This window comes from Euprymna scolopes, chromosome 32 (assembly GCF_053919585.1).
Source record: "Euprymna scolopes isolate OS-2025 chromosome 32, ASM5391958v1, whole genome shotgun sequence".
NCBI classification, from domain to species: Eukaryota; Metazoa; Mollusca; class Cephalopoda; order Sepiida; family Sepiolidae; genus Euprymna; species Euprymna scolopes.
In genome coordinates this window covers 48,681,324-48,697,803 of record NC_136513.1, presented here as the reverse complement: position 1 = coordinate 48,697,803, position 16,480 = coordinate 48,681,324, and the positions used below count along the sequence as shown (strand labels likewise).

The 16,480-nt window shown below is 41.8% G+C and overlaps 1 protein-coding gene and 1 pseudogene across 1 annotated transcript in view; both read left to right on the top strand.

Moving 5' to 3' along the window:
* Positions 1-16,480, top strand: part of LOC145256326 (potassium channel, subfamily K, member 16-like) — a 201,598-nt gene that overhangs the window by 109,851 nt on the left and 75,267 nt on the right. The gene's annotated exons all lie outside the window — the stretch shown is intronic.
* LOC145256661 (U2 spliceosomal RNA) lies at positions 4,034-4,190 on the top strand (annotated as a pseudogene).

The following is a 16,480-nucleotide window of genomic DNA, read 5'->3' as shown; positions in this document are numbered from 1 at the left end:
TCTCGTAGTTCGGGTTGGCCATGTGGTTTGTTCCTTGCTGATGGAGTCAGAGATGATTTCATGGATGTGTTTGAATCTCCCGACCGACACTAATCGTGACACCCTGCAGTGATGATTCTCGAAAAGAAAAAAACACTAGTGTCTTCAGGTATTTAAAATTGTTATAATAATAATATCATATTTATATATATATATATATATATATATATATATATATATATATATATATATATATATATATATATATATTACATAATATATTACAAAATACATATTATAGTAATATATATATCTATACATACATACATACATACATACATACATATATATATATGTGTGTGTGATATATATATATATATATATATATATATATATATATAAGTGAGAATGTGATTTCAAGTCTGTAGATCAAAAATTCGCCGAGTATATAGGTTGAGAAGTGTCCCCGCACACACACATTCTTACTTTTATAGATATATAGATAGAGAAATTTGAAAATCGAGATAGCTCTACACTTAACCGGGTATATTCTAAAAGTACATCATCCAGATTACTTGGATAAGTTCTTTAAAACCTCTAAACAAAAAGAGGCTACTATTTGGGATCATGTCTACAGGGGAATGTGAGGATCTGAGCAGTTAGATGTTTGTTCACATTATATTTAAAGTTCAGTACAGTCAAGGAAGCAAGAAATGAGGAAGGAATTCAAACAGTCTAATAGTCTGAGGGAAGAAACTGTTAGAGTGGAAGGTTTTCCGGCGTCTATGGACTTTAACAGTGAAGGGGTGGGATTTTGTTGCTTGACAGATTAGTCGTGTGTATGTACGTCGAGGGGACACAACTGCTATCAGTTCATCAGAGCACATTCTATTAAATTACTTGTAAAACAGGCACAGGGATGCAACATTGTGACAATGGGACAATGATTGGTGACTTTTTTTTTATTTTACTTTATCTAAAAGTGGGAGACTAATGGTAGATGCACCAGCCCAGATGTGGCAACAATTCTCCATGCGTGAGTGAATGGTGATTCTGTAAAGATATAAGATGCTCTTACGTGTGAGCTATTTTCTAGCACGGTAGAGTGAGCCCACCATTTTTTGCAGCAGCCTTGGCAATGTCCTCAGTGTATTGTTGTGTAGGGGTACATATTTAAAGATGACGGGAGTTCATATTGGGGCCCATATATAACGATGGTGATGATGAGGAAAGCATTTATATATATTACATCATGACGACGACTGTGATAATTCTTAGAGGTTTCATATTAATACGGACTGGGAGATATGATGCAGCAGTTCTTAACACAGAGGAGGGGGAGGACACATAATACTTGGAAGGGGTTACAATGTTCGTTACAGGATAATGAAAAAACACATTTACCTATTTGGTTGTAAGGAATGACGACACGAGACACAGTTACAAACATAGTTGGTTTCTGTATTCTTAAACCGGTCGATCAGTGACGTCAGGAATTCAAAATCTACATCGTTTGCTCTTCTACCTTCGCCTCTAAGGGGCTCCCACTCTCCAGCTAACTCTCTCTCCCTCATCAACTCTTGACTGATCAACTCTTGTAACTCATCAACTGACTTCTAACTCCGAACCCTCAGGTTCCTATATTGAGAAATAACCTTTGTTTATGACGTCAGAAGAGTGGTTTTCAAACGTGACTAATTTTCACGTGGTTTTACATATGTTTGTGCAAACATACCTTTGGCAAACAAAAAAAATCCTCAATTCTAATTCTAACCTATTTTTAAACAATATATTTTTAATTTGTATTGTTCATTCTTATAACTGACATATTTAATATCCCGATTTCTAAAAGAATGGACATCGACTCTTTTTCCAACATAAACAATATTTAACTATTCTAATAGAATTAACAATATTTAACTATTTTAATAGAATTAACAATGGACTTAATTTCTAACATTCCATTTTCCATTATCTTTAACACTTGCCTACAGGGTTCGATTCTAACCTTATCCTAATATCATTTTCACTTTTCTAGTATGTCTTCTTACTTACATGAGAAGGGGACAGCCCTTTCATGTAACAGTATTTGTTCCAAGTTACGATGCCTATGAACGTTATGTCGAGGAGCTTGAACACTGAGCTCTAAGGTAGAGTGTTATTTGTCATGGAAACCGGTGGTTGAGGAGGCTTTTTGACAGTGTTAAAGGAAAGAAGCTTAGTCTTAGTAGCATTGAATGTTACCATCCAGTTACAGCTGCATTCCACTACTGATTGAAGATCGTTTTGTAAGGTTTCTGCCATTGTCTTGCACATGTGTGCATTCGTATTATAGATGGTGGTTGTCATAAGCAAATATAAGGTACTTCATTTTGATCAACGGGGATGAGGGTACAGAAATACGCCAAATACCGTGTCTTAATAATTTAATGAAGCATTTTTCATGTTAGCTGTGATGTAGAAATATCCCCAAATATTCGTATTTATTCATACGAAAAGTTTAAAAATGGAGAATAACGTTTGACAATTTGAATATTTCTTTTAAAAAAAAATATAAGATAAAATATTTCTCTTTAAACAAATTTCAAATATGAACGTCAAGCAAATTTCAAATGTCAATGCAAATTAAAATAATTACTCGTTATGTCCGTTTTATCTTATTCCGCTTCTATATATTTAGCAAATCTAATCATCCCAGCATTCTCGTTTGCCCTTTTATCATTCATTATGTGAACAACGACATCTTTCGCCGAGGAAAAGATTTGTCCTATCACCACCATATCTTTTCAAGACCAGGCTTATGACGTCATTTCCTGTTATGCTATTTGGTGCTACTAGATTAGAGTTGAGATGCTGTGGAACGAAACAACCAAACTAAATGGCTCAAAGTACAAAATATTTGATCTTTGCAGTCTCTAGCCAACTATTTTTTGGGTCTAAACATTTTAAATTTTACATAAAGGTATTTAGACATGCAGCAAGATTTTAATCAGTTTTTAGGCGAAAATTTGGTTGCCAAGAGGTCAAAGTTGGAAGAGTTGACCTTTGCAGACTCTACCAAACTCCTCCGCTAAGTGTGGGTCTAAAGACTTGAAATTTTAGATGTAGGTTACCTGGAGTCAAACTTTTTAATAAATATAATATATATATATATATATATATATATATATATATATATATATATATATATATATATATATATATATATATATATATGCACATAAAGTTACAAACGGTGCATAGGGCCTGAGCACAGTCGGATTGAACTGCTAGTAATTTATTTTTTAAAAATGTGCAGAGAAGTATTGAATACAATTTTTGTGACCCCTGAAACTTACGGTTCCTAATCAATTCAGACGTCTTCAATGTCTCGGTTAATGAATTACGTTTGTTTTTACAATAATTCTAAAAAAACATATTCACGAATATTATTTTTTTCTATTGCTGTAATCTTCCATTTTAAATATATATAAAATACCTATTTTATGAATATATTCTTTCTGAACGAATTATTTTGTTTTTGTCTACCTTATAACGTCTCGTTTTTTAGTCGCGTGCAAGCGACTCTATAAGTCATTCCGTTTCGGTCGGTCGGTCGGTCCGTAACACTTTTGTGCTTGGCCTTTTTGGTTAAGATCAAAGGTCTGTTGTTAATAGATGCTGTTCTTAGCTTTTTAAGCTTTTATTGGCATTTTGGCCAAGATCAAAGTGTAGTATTTAATTTATTTCGTTTAAAGAAAAAATTACAATTAAAAAAATTCCAATATAAAATTTAAAAATTTAAAAAAAACAAAGCAAATTTAGGCACAAGGCCCTATAAGATTTGGGGAGGGGGTGTTGCAGGGTCTTTGTAACTAAAGTAAAAAATTGGAGATCAAAGTGTAGTATCTGTTCCGGCAGATACTGCAAGCAAAGACCATATGTGTGGGCTACCCCACATATAAGTCCTTGTTCAATGTAGGGGCCACCCTTCATACCAATTGTCACTATCCAGCTCCCCTACTCCCCGGGGAGTTGGTCCCCTTTTCCCTTTCACTCCTCACATACATTAAATACCCTTTTCTTGGCCTTTTGGCCAAGATCAAAGTGTAGTATCTGTCTTACTACATGCTGTACTTATGTTTGTAAATTTGTGATATAAAGTTGGGGATCACTTTTCTGTATTAATTTAATGTAAAATGATCACTCACTTTACAACCAGTCAGTCTCAAAGCCATTCAAGTCATTCTCCAGATCATTCAAGTTGTTTTGAAGGATTCCAGTTATTTTTTAAGCATTCAAGTCATTCTTAAGGTCATTCAATTCATCCTTAAGTTCATTAAAGTCATTCTAAGTCATTTACTTTTTATTTATTTAAGTCATTGCAGCCCATTTTTCGGTCATTTTAGTTTATCTTTAAGAATTTCATGTCAATCCTACATTCACGCATCCATTTATTACACGAGAGCCTTGTTTCTCATTTGATTAAAAAATACCTGTAAAACGTTTTCACTGAAAATATTTCTCTGCATCCGGCTCACCGCAAAAATTCTTCTCTCAACACAAAACATCCTAAAGTAAAACCCAAAACTAGCGTCAAACACCATCCCTAAATGGGAATATTGCTGGTTTTTGGGGGGGGGGGGTTTAAACGTAAATCCGATAATTCAGTTCGTTGCAATAAAAATCCTCTAATTAAAAATTTAATTGCCTAAATAGTTGAATTAGATTATTTTTTAACTTCTTAAAACGTAAATGTTAAAAATATTGATTTCTTTTTAATTTCTTTTTGTCGTCAACTTTTTCGGCTGTTTTCATGTAATCACCTAAAAAGCAGAATTATGTTGGGGGGGTGGTGTCAGCAGAGAATTATTATGAGATGATCGCTTCAATTTGACTCATTAACGAATGTCTATAAATACCTCGAGCGTGAACCTCTTGAATGTAGAAGAGTGGCTCACTCACTAGGCATTGTTTCATCGAAGCTTATTGAATATTAATTATGTCATCGTAAAAATAAATTATTAATGTCAATAAAGAATTATAAATAGAAACAGTCATAGTAAAGGAATTTTCTTGAATAATAATCATCAACGATAATTATACGGGTCGTGCTCTCAATCAGATTAATCGCCGCCATATCTTGATTGCAATCACACTATAATAATAGTCGTCGTGTATTAATCGTAATCCCTCTATAATAATCAGTGTTAAAATCCCTCTATGAAAATTACTCTCGTAATTCCTCTATAGAAATTACTGTTGTAATCCCCTATAAATATTACTGTTGTAATCCCCCTATAAAAATTACTGTCGTAATCCCCCCTATAAAAATTACTGTTATGATCCCCCTATAAAAATTACTGTTGTAATCCCCCTATAATAATTACTGTTGTAATCCCCTTATATTAATGCCGTAATCACTCTATAATAATCGTCATGTATGGTAATCACACTATAACAATTACTGTCATCCGTCGTAATCTATATAATTATAAAACTCAAATGATCTTGTAACGATGTATGTAACCCACTTTCCTGTTTACGACATCCGGTTGCGCATCCGCGCATGACCTGCGCACTGAAATATTAACGTTATTATTTCGAAATTATTATTTAACATGGGAAGAGTGGGGTTTAAAATAACTTAAACGTAATACAGAAATGAACGATGTAAAAAAAAGCAGGCGGTATTTACAATTGTTTATTTGGATAACTTAAACGCGAAAAAAAAAAAAGAACAATTGGGACGCTGAAATATTAACGTTATTATTTCGAAATTATTATTTAACATAAAAAGAGTGGAATTTAAATTAACTTAAACGTAATACAGAAATGAACGATGTAAAAAAAAAAACAAAAAAAAACAGATATATCAAAATTTGAATTTAACTATAATAAGTATTATGGTAGCTGTTCAGTGCACATTTACTTATAAGTATGGCCAACAACTTATAATTCAGTAACTGTAAATTTAAAAAAAAAAAAAAAAGATAATCGATTATAATAAACAGAACGATTCATAGAAATCTATCTATATTCTTTTTTCATTTTAATATACTTTCATAGAAATGTTTCTGTTATGTCAAAAAAAAACTATATTCTTTACGTCACAAGTGTCACGCTCATACATGAATTCCATAGCTAATATAACATACTGACCCAACGGGTAGTCTAGTAACTCTATAATAATTACCGTTGTGCATATATATATATATATATATATATATATATATATATATATATATATATATATATATATATGTATATATATATATATATATATATATATATATATATATATATATATACAGAGTGGCCCCAAAAAACGGGCCCCAACTCTAATTAGACCCTGTTTCGTACTGTTTTGTCCGAATGAAATGAAACTTTGGTCACAACTAGTTTATTATATTCAAAACATCACATCAAACAACTAGGGTATTTGTCCTTTTTTCTCTCCGTTCTACAGCATATGTTCTAGATGGCCTCCATTTAGCTTTTTTTTTGGGGGGGTCACCCTGAAGTGTTTAGACCAAAAATTGTTGGAGGAGTTTGGTAGAGTTCTCAAAAGTCAAATTGCTGAATTTTGACCCATTAACAGCCAAATTTTATTTATTTCAAACCGATCACATAGATTTTCGCAAATCTCAGTACCTTGTATATCAAATTTCGAGTCTGTAGATTTAAAATTGACAGAGTTATTGGGTAGGGAAATGTACACACACAGACACACACTCTCACTTATATATATATATATATATATATATATATATATATATATATATATATATATATATATATATATATATATATATAATCTCCAAGTGCTAAATATCAAGTTTTCTCAATTGGTCATTTATTACTCTTCTTCTTCTTCTTCTTCTTCTTCTTCTTCTTCTTCTTCTTCTTTTGGATCCATTAAAATATTGTTTCATATTGCGATTAACAAGCCTGCGAAACACTTATCAGATGTTTACCTTAAAAAAAAAAAACTTGTATCTGGAAATTCGAAAATTGAGTCAGTCAAGAAAGTTCAACAGTTCTAAAAAAAACTGTTTTGTTTTGTTTTTTTATTATTTTTTATTTTCTCGTTGATCTTGCAGTTTTAAATACAATAGAAGCCCGCATTAAAAAATTAGTAACAAGATACAGTACAGTTTTTAATGCACATGTATATAATCAAATAACATTATAAATAACACCGTGACGCGGCGAAAATACCGTAACCAGGGGCGCGAAAATATTGTATTCCACATTGTAACCTGGAAAAAAAAACCTATCCTGGGGCCACTGTGTTCCGTGATCTTACTGTATTGATTTTATGTTAATTCGGTGATTGTTTTCAAAGCTATGGCTGAATCCATTTTGCATGACGTCACTTTTTAGGCCTTTTTTGTAGCGTCGGTGGGTACGGGTCACGATTCAGTAATAAACGATAAAGAGTTTGTTTTTTTCCTGCTGGGGAAAAAAAGGAAGACAATATAGCATGAGAAAAAAAGTGAAACAATAAAAAGAATTTTAAAAAAAGTAAAAAAAGATTATTAAAAAATGGACGAAGTGAAAAAATGTTGTGAACAACGAATCGTAAACATATGAAACGTGGGAAAGTTTCCCGCGCTTATCGATATCTGCGCTTAGGCATGATGATAATGGTGATGGTGATGATGATGATGATGAGGAGGAGGAGGAGGAAGAGGAGGCGGAGGAGGAGGAGGAGGAGGAGGAGGAATTTTTATAGAGAGATTACAACAGTGATTTTTATAGGGGATTACAGCAGTAATTTTTATAGGTGGATTACAAAAGTAATTTTATAGGTGGATTACAACAGTAATTTTTATAGGGGGATTACGACTAATACTCGACGACTATTATTATAGTGTGATAGCAATCAAGATATAGCGGCGATTATTCTGATTGAGGAATATAACAGTTACTTTCAATAATGAAAATCTTCATAGTACTAACATGTGTTTGGATAAAGAAGTTGAATGAATATTAGTCACAAATCACTATTGTGTGAATATATGCGTATGTAAGTATTTGGCGGCGTGGTATTATGTATGTGTGTGCGTTTACCTTGTTTTTGTTAGTACATGTATACATGTGCACACATTGATGAAGCTGGTATGTGAGTTATTGGATCCATTTTTTTGCAACTTGCTTTATCCCGCAGGAGTGCTAGGTGTCAAAAGCGTACATTTTGAATCTCCTCGTCTCTAGATTTGCTCTGTTTGTTTTCTAGCGGGTTTCTAACTTCGCATCAGCTTATTATTATTGGATCTACGTGTTGCTTTTTGGAGTTTTGAAAGATTTCTATTGGTTAAAATAATACCTTAAGTTCACATGCTGATAATAAAACTTCTTTGCTTTGGGGAGTGTGGAGGAAAGAGAATCCTAACAAAGCGGAAATGGAAAGAGGGCAAGCAATTAGAGCCATTTGCATTTTAACATTAGTCACTACAATTTCTACTTGGCCTTCGGGACAAGATCAAAGTGTAGTATCTGTTCCGGCAGATGCTGCACTTGGGATGGTTTGTACCGGTCAATGGAGGGGAAACCCTCTATACTGGGACAATTATTATTTTTGGTAACCAGAGTGCCCCCTTTTTGCCTACTTTTAGGGGAGCTGGTTTTTACCTCACATTAAAAACGGCCTTGTGCCTAATTTGCTCAGTGGGGGAGCAAATAAATACCATCTGTTCTCTGATACATACACAGCGATAGGCAGTGTTGTTCTGGCGACACATTCTCGTGCCCGGCGAGCTTGTTGGGTAGCGTTCTGTCCGCACCCCCACTTGGTCTGTCTTTCTCTGCTCTCCCCCCTTACGGGGGGATCCGAGCTGATAATTTACGACCTTCCCGCGAGGGAGGGTCGGAAACACTTTCTCTCTTCCCTCCACTAACTTCCCACTCCCTCTCTCAGTTCTATCTCCCCTCTTGCCGCCTTTGGCGCCACTTCTTTTTGGCGCCAAAGTCGGCTCCCACTTTGGACGCCGACTCCACGTCACTCATTTTGGTGAATTATACAGGGAAGAGAGAGCTTTTTTCAAAAATGGACACCCCCAGCCCGGGGACCACCAATAGCGATACCCCCAGCCAGGGGGCTACCACAAGAAAAACTGCTCCCCAAGAGGACGACTCCCCAACAGGGGAAGCAAAAAGCAACGGGGCATACCGCCCGGACACTAAATCGAAGGACGCCCCCCAGAAGGGAGAAAACTCACCAGCAGCTCCCCAAGAGGGCGACTCCCCACAAAGGGGAGAAAAAACAATGTTGGACGGGGCATCCCGTTCCGACAACAAAAATCAAGAGGCAGTAGCCCCAAAGGACGATAAGGGAGACAGTGCTCCCCAAGAGGGCGACTCCCCACAAAGGGGAGAAAAAACAATGTTGGACAGGGCATCCCGCTCTGACAACAAAAATGAAAAGGCAGTAGCCCCAAAGGACGATAAGAGAGACAGTGCTCCCCAGGAGGGCTACTGCCCCAAAAGGGGAGCAAATCAAGAAAACGAGGGGGCATACAGCCTAGACCCCCCCCAAAAAACAAAAGGGGCAAAAGCTCCCAAGGACAATAAAGAGGACAATGCTCCCCAGGAGGCCGACTCCCCAAAAAGGGAAGTATTTCCTGGAAGAAGTATAGAGCAGGGAGAGTCGGTCCCAAAGGAAAGCGGAAAGGGAAATGCCCCTCAAAATAGCAACCCTTCCGCCAAGGAACAGCAAAAACAGTCCAACCTCACCAAAGATCCAACACCAACAAGAGGGTCGGCATGGGGGAAGACTGTAGAGAAGCAACTGTCCCCTCAAGAGTATAGAGACTTGTACTTGACCAAGTACAGACAATACATAGAGGGGGCAGAAATTAAACCAGTGCCAGGCGCTTGGGAGGCAATCGAAGACAGAGTGCTCTCCCTCATCATCTCGGATATGCCGGAAAACCGCCTCGTAGGGATGAAAAAGGAAGACATGGCAGGGCTCCTACACAAGCTAAACATCCCGGTATTATACCTGTACCAGAGGAGCTACGCCATGTGGGACATCCTCCTACCCACCAAGGAAGATGTGGAGAGACTCTCCCTACAGGAAATTAAGTATGGGAGAATAAAACTAAAGCCCGAATACCAGGGCAGGACAAGGACCCGGGTGCAGGTATTCAATGTACCTATGCAAATATCAGCAGAAATCCTGGGATCCTTCTTCACACAGTTCGGCGAGGTGGAAAAAATAACCCCAGTGCGGTCGAAAACCGGCATGCACTTGGGCAGCTACACTATGGCCATGAGGCTAAAGAAAGAAGGCTTCCAGGCGATACCAGCACAGCTGACATTTAAGGAGGCAACTATGACAGTAGTAGTGGAGGGGCGTCGTCCGCACTGCTGGTTCTGCCAAAAACAGGGTCACATGGCCAAGAGCTGCCCTCAAAGGTCAACTCCTACTCAAGTGACACTAAAGGCGGTCCCAACCTCTGAGACAGCACCAGTGTCCAAACAGGCTGTCACAACTCCTGCAACCGGAGCACCAACCCCAGCACCGAGGAAACCCAAAACTGTGCAGGAGGCCAAAGGGGAGGAATGGATCACGGTAATGAGGCGGAAACGGAAGCCCACAATCCCATCTGCCACCGTCCCACAACCAACCCAACAACTGAGGCAGCAACAACAACAGCAGCCTCCACAACAGCCATGGCAGCAGACACAGCAGCAGCAGCCAAACCAGCCGTTGAACCAGCCGCAGCAACAACATCAGCTGCCGCGGCCAATGCCACAACCAATGCCACGAAAACAGCGGCAACAACAAAAACAGCAGCAGCAGCAACAGCCAGAACAGCAGCAGCAGCAACAAAAACGGCTGCAGCAACCAGAAAAGCAACAGCACCAACCGGAGAAACAACAATTAGAGGAGCAGCAACAACCAACGGTCCCCACACCAATTGAGACGGGGATCAAGCGAAGAAAACACTGCTCCTCTGAGGATGAATCTGCTAGTGAGAGGGAGAGGAACTCAACCTCACCACTCCCCGGTTCATTCAAAAGAATAAAAAAGAAAAGGAAAGGGGAAGAAAAGGCAGCCCCCACTCCCTGTGAGCATACACCACCTCTAACAACAACACAACCCACTTCCACCCCCATACCACATACTGCACCAACACTAGACACCGCACTAACACCAACACCAACATCAGACACCGCACCAACACCAGACACTGCACCAACACCAGAAACTGCACCAACACCAACAACAGACACCGCACCAACACCAACACCAGACACCACACCAACACCAGACACCGCACCAACACCAACACCAGACACCACACAGACACTCGTCCCCACACCAATGCAAATTGAGCCGCCATCCCAGAAAGAAAAGAATGAACCCGGGAGGGGGAGAGACCCTTCAGATTCTCCCACTTACGGACTCACTCCAACAGGGACTCTTGCCCTCGAAACGAGAGAGGAACTTTGTTTTGTAGACCCTTTGTCTGTGGCAATGGGCTTACCACACCGGCAGAGAAAAAATTTAAAACCTCTGCTGGACTTCCAACAGATAGGGGGAAAAGACGTTAATGTCCCCTCTAATTTCCCGGACGCCCCACGGCTAACAACTTTCGTCAGGCTTCCTGAGGCCTGCAAAACCAACGTGTGGACAATGCTGGAAGCCGCTGAAGGGGCTGGTCCGGGAATTGAACTGATTAGGAAAAATGACCCTTCCCTTGAGGAACTCGCAAAACAATGCAAGGGAAGGGTCCCAGTGTTGGTCCATCCGTCACTCTATAGGGCCCTTAAATTGACTTACCCTTTGGATGTCGGCGGCATTGTGAGAGAAGGTCAGGACATGAAAAACCTGACCACCTTGAGCATTGCACACAACGTCGGTGTCCTTTCCCCGGCTGACTTCGGAGCTGAGTGTAACACACCTTAAGGTAGGTACCATGGCTTTGAATTTGGCTAGTCTGAATGCGAGGGGCTTGAGATCATCGGGCCGGGCGGCTCGCCTCCGGCACGACCTCTTGTCCCTGGGAGTAGATGTTGCTGCGATTCAGGAGATGCATTTCGTTTCCTCTGTGGACTGTCAGGTGCTGGCCCGAGACTTTGAGGTTTTCTCAGCATATGGCAGCCCGCGGGGGAAGGGAGTTTCCGTGCTGGTTAAACGTACCCTGTCGGCGATGGTCGACGTTGTCCATAGAGATGCGGTGGGTAGGCTGGCTGTGGCCGATGTTGCCGTAAAAGATTCTGTGTTTCGGGTGATTGCGGTTCATGCGCCTAGCACCGCTCGTGAGAGGGTCTCATTCTTCAGTCAGCTTGACGCGTTTGTAGATTGTCGGAAGCGGGTAGTGCTAATGGGGGATTGGAATTCCATCTTAGACCCCGACATAGATAAGGTAGGAGGCGGAGCTAGAGGATCGGAGAGGTGCGAGTCCAGCCTGGCTGATCTGATGGATAGATGCGGTCTGGTCGACAGGTTTCGGTTCGAGCATCCAGGGCGGGAGATGTGGACGTGGACCAATAGTGTTTCCTCCTATCCAAATACCTATTTGGACAGGATGTTAGTTAGGAGAGGCGAAGTAGACTTCTTATCTTGTCCCACGTTCACTTGGCTAGGCCAGACGGACCATAAATTAGTTATGGCCCGGCTGAAGCTAGGAAATAGGCCTAAGTTAGCGGGGTACTGGAAGTTAAACACCTCCCTTCTGGAGATACAAGACTTCCAAGATCAGTTAAGAGAATTGATTAAAAAGGCACTAGTGGGGGCGGTTACCGGGAGTAAGTGGTGGTTAGGTCTCAAAGCCAAGATCAGAAGCTTCTCCGTCAAGTATGCCCAGCGCCTCGCACTAGATAAGGCCAAGACGAAGAAGAAGCTAGAGCAGAAACTAGCCCAGACTACGGGGGAGGGTGATAGGGTTAGTCAGGAACTAGCTAAGTAGGACCTTCTACGCGAGACTAGCAAGCGTTACGAAGGCCAAGTAGTTAGAGCTAGGCTTAGAAAGATAGGCAACGAAGCAGTCAATTCTGATGCAGATGTGCGCCGTGAGGTTTCTAGGCGTGGCTCGGACAAATACATTGCAAAAATCAAACATCCGAATGGACGCACCCTGGAATCGACTCGGGAGATCTGCGAGGGGTTTCGAGAACATTTCGAGGAGCGTTTTACGCAGCAGCCCGATCTTCCGGTCCTTGAGTTTAGCGACTATTTGGCCGACTCTCCCCGCCTCGAGGCGGCTAGAGCGGCTAGTTGCGAGGGCCGGGTGACGGAGCAGGAGGTCTTTACTGCGCTGAAGCAGGTCAGCTGTAACAGATCGCCAGGACTTGATGGTCTGCCATACGAACTGTACTCGAGGCTGTCGCCCATGTTTCTGCCTCTTCTGACGGATATGTTCAACCATTGGTTTGCTCAGGGATCCATCCCAGGGCAGGTGACCAAGGGAGTGATAACATTGCTGAAGAAAGGTGACGGGCATGGAGGGGAAGAGTTAGACGACTACAGGCCCATAACTCTGCTAAACACAGAGTTGAAGATTTTGGCCAAGGTCCTGTCGAATCGGCTGCAGGTTGTTATCGACGAGTTGGTTGAACCGGAACAGAACTACGCTGTGAAGGGGAGATCGATTTAGAACAACTTGCACCTGATCTGCATGATCCTAGAGGGGGGAATAGATGATGACACGGAAGCCGCGCTGATAAACTTAGATCAGTCCAAAGCTTTCGATAGGGTCGACCATCGTTTCCTGGCATCTGTCTTAGAGGCCGCCGGTTTTAAACCGGACTTTTGCAAGTGGATCTCCATAATGTATCGACAGCCCATGGCTGTCGTGCAAGTGAATGGAAAGCGCTCGAAACCCTTTGTTATCTCTCGGTCGGTTCGTCAGGGTTGTCCGCTGTCGCCCCTGCTTTATGTCCTGGCTTTGGAGCCTCTTCTCCGCAAGCTGAGACATGGGGAGGCAAATTCGGCCCTGCACGGAATTGCTCTGCCTGGCGGCTCAGCTGCCAAGGTATCCGCGTTCGCCGATGATGTCACGATCTTCGTGTCGGGCTTCAGAGACATTGAGGTCGTGTCGGAGGCACTCACACAGTACGAAAGAATTACAGGAGCCAAGATAAACCGCAACAAGTCGGTAGGACTGCGGTTGGGCGCATGGAGTGGCAACGCAAACCTCCCTGCGCCCTTCAGCTGGACAGATGGCCCGGTCCGGATCCTCGGCGTGTGGTTCGGACCGGGTCTCCAGCTTGACAAGAATTGGTTGGAGGTACGGTCAAAGGTGAAGGCTGCAGTCAATTCGTGGCTTCCTAGGAAACTTTCCTTAAAGGGTAGAGCTGAGGCGTGCGCCACTTACGTCTTTCCTCTCATCCTTTACCGACTGGCCGTACTTCCCCTGCCTGCACAACACCTAAAAGCTCTTGTCGAACTCTTGTCCTCGCTCCTTTGGGACAGAGGAAGACACTGGGTGAGCAGACAGGTCTGTATTCAACGTCCGTGTGAGGGAGGCTTGGGAATGCCGGACTTGAAGTGTCATCGAGATGCTGAGAGGCTGGCCTTCCTGAGCCACTATATGCAGGATGACCAACCGTGGCACCCCGTGGTTACTGCCGCCTTCCCCGACCTCGTTCTCGACCCTTCCATCGAGAGCCGTCGCAGGCCGCGGGGAGAATCTGCCTACATGAAAGAGTGCCGAGCCGCGCTAAAACGACTACCAAGGTCCAGTGACCTTGTGACTGCTACCCGTAGGGAACTCCACAGGGATCTAGTGAAGGGGGCCGCTGACGACCCGCTATGCGCGCGTTTGGGGTGGCAGCAGAGTGAGATCCGCTCCGCGTGGAGCTGGGCGCCAGGTTCGAGTCATCTGAACAATTCGGAATTCTCTCTGACCTGGCGATTGGCCCGAAATGCACTTCCACTCAACAACATACAATGCAGTTCTGGGTTTCTGGAGTCGCCTGATTGTCCCCGTTGTGGGACAACGGCCGTGGAAACTACGGATCACGCTTTCTTCGATTGCCGCGAACTCCGCCAGTACTGGTCGTATGTCAGTGGGGTGACGGCTCGCATCGATCCTGAGCATCCTCGCCCAATTACTGTATCCAATGTTGTGGACAACGTGAGGCCGCCGTGGGACCGGGAAAGACAAATGGTCTACGTTACGATCCTGGCCGTGGCGAGAATGGTGATTTGGACGTCGCGTCTGCAAGGTTGCCGGGGGGGTGTTGTCTTTTTCTGATCAAGATCTGATCGCGTTCTTTAAACACCAACTACGGGTGAAGATCAGATGTGATAAAAGAAGGCTGCATCGCGCGGCATTTGACAGAAGATGGATACATGTGGCAAGTCTGTGTGTACGAAGAGGAGCCAAATTTGAATACGTGTTCCCCGCCTAGGTGTGGAACGCGCAGTTCTGTAAAGTTAAATTAAACAAGTAGTCTCTCAGCTAGCTGAGTGTGTGTTCCATCCCTCCCCGATTAGGAAGCCTCCAAGATCCCCATCCCCTCTTACCTGCAATTTTTGTTTTCACCCCTTCCTCTAAATTTTACCCATCTTGGAGAAAAAGAAATACAAACTAACCTCCATCCCTTACCCACAAAAATTTTCTTTTCTCCATTCACCCCCATCTAGAGGGCATCCCCACCTAGAGACTGACCCGCAGAAGCGAGGTTCCTTTTACAAACCTAGTGGAACGGGCAGTCTATCAACTAGACGGGGTTAGGAGGGTCCTACTAATCACCTTTTGTTTTTTCTTCCCCCTCCATCGACACAAATGAATTATTGTTACCATTTTATTGTTATCTTTTTTGTTTTTACACGTCAATAAAAAATGTTTTAAAAATTGGGAGTTACTAGGACGTCCCCCAATATGAAAGGGTGAATGCGGTATTATGGTGAAAGAAGATACTAGCTGGGAGAAACTTTTGACTTTGTTTAGTTCTGGAGTGACAAGGATGACCAACGACCCCCAAAATCCCCCCTTTTGAGTTGGCCATGTGCCTAAGTTTTTTGTTCATCGTTGATTTTTTTCTGTATTTTTTTAACATGAATAAAAGATTTAATATCTCAAAATGTAGTATCTGTTCCATCAGATGCTACAAGCTATGACTAGCTATGACTAGCAAAGACCAGATGTGGGGGCAACCCCACATGTCTGACCTTTAACCAGCTCCCATTTCCCACCTCTCAGGAGCTGGTCCCCTTTTTTCCCTTCCCCCTCCCTTCACCCCTCACATTAAAAATTGGCCTTGTGCCTAATTTGCTCGGGGGGGGGAGCAAATAAATACCATCTGTTCTTCAGATGCTGCACTCCTATTTCTTGTTCTCTTTCGGTGGAGGAGAAATCCTTCACGACTGAGAAAATTTTTATTTTTGTACCTTTTCTCCACGTTAAAAAACGACCCTGGTGTCTAACTCTGTCCCGTGGGGAGGCATAGTAAATAGGTACAATCTATTTATATCCAAACATTTTATTAAGAGAGATAATAGAGATATACCTATATGAGTATTTTGCAGCATGTCATTGTGTGCATCTATTTTGTTCTTGTT